Source organism: Solanum pennellii, chromosome 4 (genome assembly GCF_001406875.1).
Source record: "Solanum pennellii chromosome 4, SPENNV200".
NCBI classification, from domain to species: Eukaryota; Viridiplantae; Streptophyta; class Magnoliopsida; order Solanales; family Solanaceae; genus Solanum; species Solanum pennellii.
The window spans coordinates 13793915-13802003 of NC_028640.1; the positions used below are offsets into that span (position 1 = coordinate 13793915).

At 32.4% G+C, this 8089-nt stretch overlaps 1 pseudogene; it reads left to right on the top strand.

The window, feature by feature from the left end:
* Positions 1–2772: 2772 nt before the first annotated feature.
* On the top strand, positions 2773–3835 carry LOC107016526 (annotated as a pseudogene).
* The last annotated feature ends 4254 nt before the right edge of the window (positions 3836–8089 follow it).

Sequence of the window (8089 nt, forward strand, 5' to 3'; positions counted from 1 at the left end):
CACTAAAGTCCCTAGTAAAACCACAACAAATGTGATAGTACGTCTAACTTTCTAATGAACATTAGTGCAAAAGGATTTTTTTCCTGAATATTTTGTAACTATTTGAGTGTCTATACCTTTTATATAGGTAATCTAGAGAAACCCAATTATGTTCGAAGCATCGAAGTGTTCGTTCATTTTCCAGTCTAAGTATCGATACAATTTCTTCCCTGATTGACTCTGTGGAATAATTTGACCTTTTCCTCGATACTTCAAACTCGTTAAATAATAGATTTCTTCCAATATAGGTGTAAGTTTGAAGTCCTTGAAGGGAGCAGAACAAAGTCTGGAACACAAAGACTGAATCAATTCTCTAATCACATGTGCCTAGATTAACCTTGAATATCATAGGCAGGCACTCCTACCTTCTTTCTATTATTATTTTTTCACTTGAAGTGAAATTTTCCCACCAAGCCTTTAATTTGTACTGGCAACCCTCGACCATCCTAATTTTGGGCACTTTGGGGAGTGAATCCATCCAATAAATAAAAATAACATGAACACCTAATTTCTAAACTCACTATGACAAAACTATGCTTGGATGCGCCTATCATTATCACGTTGCACAAACCATGCTCTTTGGTCGTTCGGTCGTGAAACCCGTTGACATAAGGGTGGGCTTATTAAATGTGGAATCGATACCCACGGTGCAGAAAACATGATCTATCTTATGTTTACTAAGATTTTTCTTACTAGACACAAGGTTCCCGAGCTGACAACTCGACTGACAAGGATACACAGTCACACTGAAAAAGATCTCTTCTTAATGTCATGTTACCCATAATCTCAATAATGCACAACAAAAAATATTACTTTCAGCCATGACCATCCAAATTTTTTTGTATAAAGCCTCAAAGTATTTTTTGTTAAATAAAAAACCTAAATTGCTAAAACTCTTTAAAAAATTAGAAAAAAAAATTATTTTGGCCAGAAAATTTGGTCTAAATTTAGTGAGAATGATAATTTTCGTATGTTATTTTACCTTTTTGAACATTAGCCTTTAAACATTAATGTATTTTGACTAAAAATAACTATATTATTATTATTTTGATTTTTTGGCCAAATTCTTGCTATTTACTATTACCCCTAACAAACAGTAGATTGGTCAATACCTTTTTCACGTGACTTCTTTAAAAGTATAAATTTCATTTTCCAACCGAACATAAGACCTCGTGTTGTTCACTTACTCATAATAATTTTTTTGCTTAAGTCATTTACGATCACTTAAAACTTTCCACATATTTCACTTGACATTTGAACTTGAGCTTGCACCTATTGAACACCTTATTTTTTCAAAAAATCATTCCTATTAGACACAAAATGTTGACATGACCAAAAAAAAATTTCCATACTCCTTGAGAGCATATAGCAATAAAAAATCATATTTTTTCTTTTTATTTTTATTTTACAACTTATATACTTATCTTTTTTTTAAAATAATAAAAAACAAAATGAAAATTCCCTATCTTCTTCTTCACTGCACCGTCCTCTTAAGTACGTCTGTGTCTCTTTCTCTAATCCTTTTCATTTATTCTTCTTTATCATTTTTAAATTTATATTTATATAGATATGAATCTCAAATATTCTATAACGTTCCATTTTTTGATAAAAATAATATTAATTGATTATTTTTTACAGTCGGAGTTGTTATTCTTTATTTAATATGTTAGTAAGTAATTATAAATAAAAAATGGTAAAAAGCTTTAAATGACAATAGATTTCGAAGAAGAATAAGAAGAAGAAGTGGGGCGGGGTGAGGTAGGGGTTGGCTTGGGTTGGTTGAAAAATAATTTTTTTAAATTTTATTTTATCTAATTGCCACGTGTCATCATTTTATTGGTTTTGTGTTTGAGACACACACACTTCTGTCTTGCACCACATTTTCATCTTGTATTTAATAGGTATAAATTTTTAAGGATTAAAGTGTTCCATAGGTACTAACCTAAGTTAAGATGTCTAACTGAAACATGTGGACAATTTTAAAGGGCCGCATATGACTTAAGACTAATTATTATAGAAAAATTCTTTCTGACGAAAAGAGTAATATGTACTCCGTCCATTTAAAAAGAATGGTCTAAGTTATTTGTTTTTAGTTTGTTCCAAAAAGAATGATTCATTTCCTTCTCTTTTTTTTGCAACACTTAAACTTCAGTTTTCCACGTGACATGTTTGAGACAACAAAATTAAAGAGTTATTTGATACATTTGACATAACTTTAATTTATAACCACAATATTGAAAAGTCTTCTTTCTTTTGTTAATCTTCATTTCAAATCAAACTAGGTGTTTTTTTAATCGAACTGAGTAGTATTTAGTAGGAGTGGGGATTGATCGGGCCAAAATGAGTAAATAAAATATGTGCATTTTAAATAAATCTCGTAGTTTTAATATTAAATTACAATCTATCCATCTTTAGTTTATAATTACATTAATCACTTACAAAGTAACACAAATTGGATACATAATATATAGCTCGGATACATTAATGAGTATCTTGGATACATTATAATATAAATCGAATACATAATATGTAGCTCGGATACATTAAAAACTAGCTCAGATACATTATTAAATAAACCAGATGCGTAATATATAGCTCGTATATATTAAATATTGTCTCAGATATATTAATATGTAGCTCGAATACATTAAAGATATAACAAATTTTAGAGATATTTAGAAATAAAAAGGATATAGTAATAAGGGAAAATAAGACGTGTATTCCATATGTATAATGGAAACTGCACCAAAAGCTGGAAAACTAATTGCATTGCTCTTGAAACTAACAAATGCCAAAAAGACAATTGAAATTGGAGTGTTCACTGGATATTCCTTACTCCTTACTGCCCTTATAATTCCTGATGATGGCAAGGCTAGTGCATCGCAACTAAAATTGGTTTATAATATTTTCTCTGATTGATGTATAGAACATGATTGATCTATGTGTGTAAATATTATGCATATTACAGCTATAGATCTTGATCGAGATTCATATGAGATGGGATTGCCAATTATTAAAAAGGCTAATGTTTAGAATAAAATCAATTTTATTCATTCTCCAACATTATCATCCCATGATGAATTCTTGAATGAGGTAATAAAAAGTAAAGTTACTTTAAATCTTTTGATATCCAACTTGATTGAAGGAAACTAGTTATCTATATTGCAAAATGACAGTAGAGGAAGTTTTTATTTTTCTATCATTGACGCAGACAAAGTTAGCTATCAAAATTACCATGATAGAATGTTAAAATTGGTGAAAGTTGGTGGTAAACTAGGATATGACTATACACTATAGTTTGGGACAGTTGCTATGTCAGAGGAGTGTGTTAAGAAACAATGAAACCAAATACGCATCACATCATCTAATTTAGGCATAATACATATATTGGACCCTAAACTTGGTTTCAAATATTAACTTTGACCTCCAACTTTCCTAATGCACAAACAGGCACTTTAACTATCCAAGTTTTAAATAAATGAACACATGAGTCCTACATGACACAATACACGTAGGACACCACATATGACAAAAAATTATATGTAGGATGACATGTAGGACATGTGTGTCTATTTGTTCAACTTTATACAAGTTTGAGTGTCTATTTGCGCACATCCAAAGTTGAAGGGCATAAATGTAAACCCTAAACCCTAAACCCTAAATTAAAGGGTATATTTATGTATTATGCCTTGAATTTAATAAGTTTTTAGCTGCGGATACTAGCATTCGAATTGCGTAAGTCCCTATAGGTGATGGAATCACCAAGGCTCCAAAAAAAGTTGCTCTTTCGTTCTAGGAATAACAATTGTATTCCTTGTGATTGATGTTTAAGGGTTCCCTTTATTTACAAGTAAGTTGTTGTTGAAATAATGATTGTATTATTAAAACCTTCATCTCTAATTTAGAGTATTTGAAAAATATCTCTATATTTTATGAGTTCTCATATGTTCATATAGTATTTTGGGGATGTCCCAGATTTAGACTCGATAGATGTATATGATTATTGACCAAACATATTTCATCATGTTAGAAATTCTTTTTTCTTGGTGCAACTTCTTTTGGCGAACAAAGTGCCTCAACTGTGATACATCTTTGACTATGACACTTGTTCAATCAAATTTTCTTGTGAGTATACATGATAACACATGTATTATAGTGAGTATGAATAATTATATGTTAGACTCTTTTAAAGTTATGACTATAGAGATATAATGAAATTCAGAATCTTTTTGTACAAAGAGTCTTATGAACTTCTTATAATTGATATATGTTTCAAAGGATGGAGAGATTTTTTTTTATCATGATGAGAGAATTGCTATACGGGGGTTGTCTATTTAAATATTGTTTTAAAATTGCTTTCGCAAATGTTGTTCTTATGTCTCTCTTTTAGGTCCTAATTCCATAATGATTTTGACCCTTTCGAAAAATATTCACTTTTGAAAATTTCGCGACCTCTTGTGTTGAAAGTTATTGTTCTTGTACAAATTTAAGTCTCACTTTCGATCGATATCGATGACTTAAAAAGTGTTGTCCATCGAACAAACAATAATATGCGGCTACAACAAGAACGAATGAAGTTATATAGGCAATATGTGAACTCTTGGCATCTCATTGTGATTAGCCAATAATCTAATTGATTCTTTTGCAATGACCATTGCACACTAGCGAAAGTATATTGTCTTGTTTGATTTAAGTGTCACTACCTTGTGTGATGAGCTTACTTTGAGCCTTGCATGACTAAACCTAGAATTTGTGCAGTTAGTCTAATTGATTTAGAAAGGTATCAACTTTACATGATCTTAGGCAAATTTTAAGATTGTGTACCAACTTTGACATATACCTCTTTTTTGACCTACCCATGAATATGTGAAACTCTTTTGAACCCCCTTTGAGACTTATGTCACATCTGAGGAGCACCCATCTATAAGTAACCATTGTTGTCATCCTCGAAGAGGAGGTAGACTAACCTCTTAGCATTAGTCATTACATTTCATAGGTTAAATTTACGGAAATTTTAAAAAAATTTATATGCATCTATTATATGAGGTTTACATAGACCTCTCGCTTACACAGAAAATATACATAGGGAGCTTACATAGACTTCTCGCATTTGAAGCAATACATAGGCTTCTACTTTTATTTCATATACATAATATATAAAGATACTCGAATGGGAAACGTCTCACATTTAAACCATCTAGATCGAGTACAACGTTTGGGCATAGCCCATTCTTAATTACAACAAAAGCCACATATCGGCATATATAATAATAGTCTTCAAATGAAAGAGAAAAAACTGAATTATCTTTAAGACTTAAACAACATCAAAATCTAGATAGTGGCATCGTCCTCGGAAGGTGAGGACCTACCAAAGTTAGAGAATAAGAGTTCAAGTTACTTCAAGCGGCCCTTCTAGAAGCTTAACGGCCGGAACCTACATATTTGTAGAAACATAGAAATATGGGTTAGTACAACACTTGTATTAAGTATGGAAACAAGCACATGAAACATTTGAAATCATGCTAAAGGGGACATTTGTTCAAAACCAGGCTAAGTTACTTTGAAAAGCCTTATGCACAACCAAGAACCTATATAAGCCAATAATCACATATCCTTTAGACAAGATCATATACAACACCAGACCAACATCATCAAGTATAACCAAGTCAACATATATCATAGCATATTTGAGTACATAACCAAACCAACTTGAACATCATGATATAACAACAAAGCGTACATAAGATGTTCATAACATTAAAACATATATAAGACCCTTACTCATAACTCACCATCAAGTCTACAAGTGTAATGACAATGTAAAGTCTCATAACCTTACTAAACCAAGTAACAAAAAAAAGGATCACAAGCAATGTCTAGACTCACATAACATAACAATAAGAGAAATCATCATCATACATATGAATATAGACCAACAGCATATTCATATATGAAACTAACATCATATAAGATCATCAATGTATAGGTAGAGTCCCATACCCTTACCTAGCCTAAGTCAAACCCCTTAAGTCACCCTCGTTAGTGTTCACTTTATTTCTTCATTTTACTTTTAAGAACACTTTCCTTAACCGAGATAGACCACAATAGCTAAATGTGGAATCCATGTTCTTGAAACCCTACACTAAAGAAGGTGGAATACTTGCCAAGGTAGTACCAAACATGAACAAGGACTCTAGGTGGATCCACTATCTAGTATTCATATGGGGGCAACATAGTTCAAGAACTAGGACATAAACTTAGGTACCTCTTTATACACATTGTATTGTAATCTCCAATATCATGAGTACAATAGTGAACCTCCCTTCCCACATTGGGAAGGGACACTCCTCACTACTAGTTTACTCGGTGTTAAGCTATAGTCCTTTTTTGGAATGTATCTACGTCATTTTTAACAATCATCACTTAATTTAGGCCATAGGAGACTAATCCCTTGTATATTCAGTGTCATTAGCTCATTAGGAATTGCATCAGAATGTTCTTTTAATACAACCCTTATATGAGATATCAACAAATTATCATCATTATGTCATAATACAACACATAGGCAATTCATAACCAACCTTATATCATTTCATCTTAAACGTAATCTCATGTTTTATCATATTCAAGACATTTCAATTACATCATCATACCAACCTACTTAATATAATCGTAAGGCATGCTTCAATTGAACTTCATCGCCAAGTATAAGCCATCACAATTGAAGTAAAGGTTCAAGATCACAAAGTCGTACCAATTCTCCTTCAAAACCCATCATCATCGGTCTTACACTCGATCAATAGAATTTCGTCCATCAATAGGTGTAACAACATAATTAAATAGTAATTAACATAAGAATTAAGTCAATTGTATCAATCCTAATAAATTCAACATGAGTTCATAACCTACGGTTAGGGAATTTGGGTCAATTCATGATCTATTTCACATACTAGGTTAAACCATCAAGAACTAGCATAATTGAAAAATAATATATCATACTATAATAATAATTATCAAAAGAAACAATAAAAAATATAATTTAGAAGATCAATTTCGGATTAGAAAGAACCCCAAATGAAATCATCTTTTTGAAAACCAATTTTGGTAGAGACCTTTGGGGAAAGGTATCCCAAAGGTAAAAGGTTCCCCTACCTTGATATTTTTCGAATATTTATGGTTAAAAGTGTTCTTGTTGCTTCTATAGAAACCGTAGAACTTGCCCTTCAATGGAGTTTTCTTTGGGAGAGAGAAAGTAGAGAGTAGATAGAGTGATTTTGGTTTGGGAATTGTGGGATATTAAGTTGAGTTTAGACTTAGGGTAGGTTATATAGTCACTTAACTAACTTAATTAACCACCCCTTAACCCCTAATTAAACCCCTAAATAATTAAGTAGTTAAATGAACCATCATAAAAAAGACAATGAAATGCATGCTGACCTAGGAGACGCCAACCTAAGGTCCGTAGGTCAGTCGACGACCTGGTCCCCCCACCATCCTGCACGTCCTGCACTACAGGGGCATCGATGCCCTATAACTCAGGCGATGCCCTCTTATTTGGCAGGCGCAGGTGCTGCTGCCTACACTGCCTCATTTGGTAGGTTTAGGTCAAATGCAAGGGTCCTCTCCAAGTACCCCTAGGTTTGTTCTTGGGGAGTCTTACCCGAACGTTTCAACCCTAAAGATGCTATAACACTATTTTGACACCTTTACACCAATTTTAATCAATTTCCGACTTCTTAAACCCCTTGAAATTGGCTAAGGCACACTAGCACCTCTTTCACTAGTCTCCGGACATCATGGACACTTCATGACATCTTGAGCCTAAAACTTATTACATGAATCATAAACATTACTTTTGACCTTAAAAAAGTATTACAAACCTTATAAACTCATTTAATTCTCTATATTACGTCTTGGACTTTAAGAGTGTTACATGATCCCCCCCCCCCCCTTAGGAAACATTCATCCTCGAATGATACTAATATCTTTTGTAGGGAACTATAGACAAAATACTAGCATCCCAACCATCAATATACATAATTACAACTCA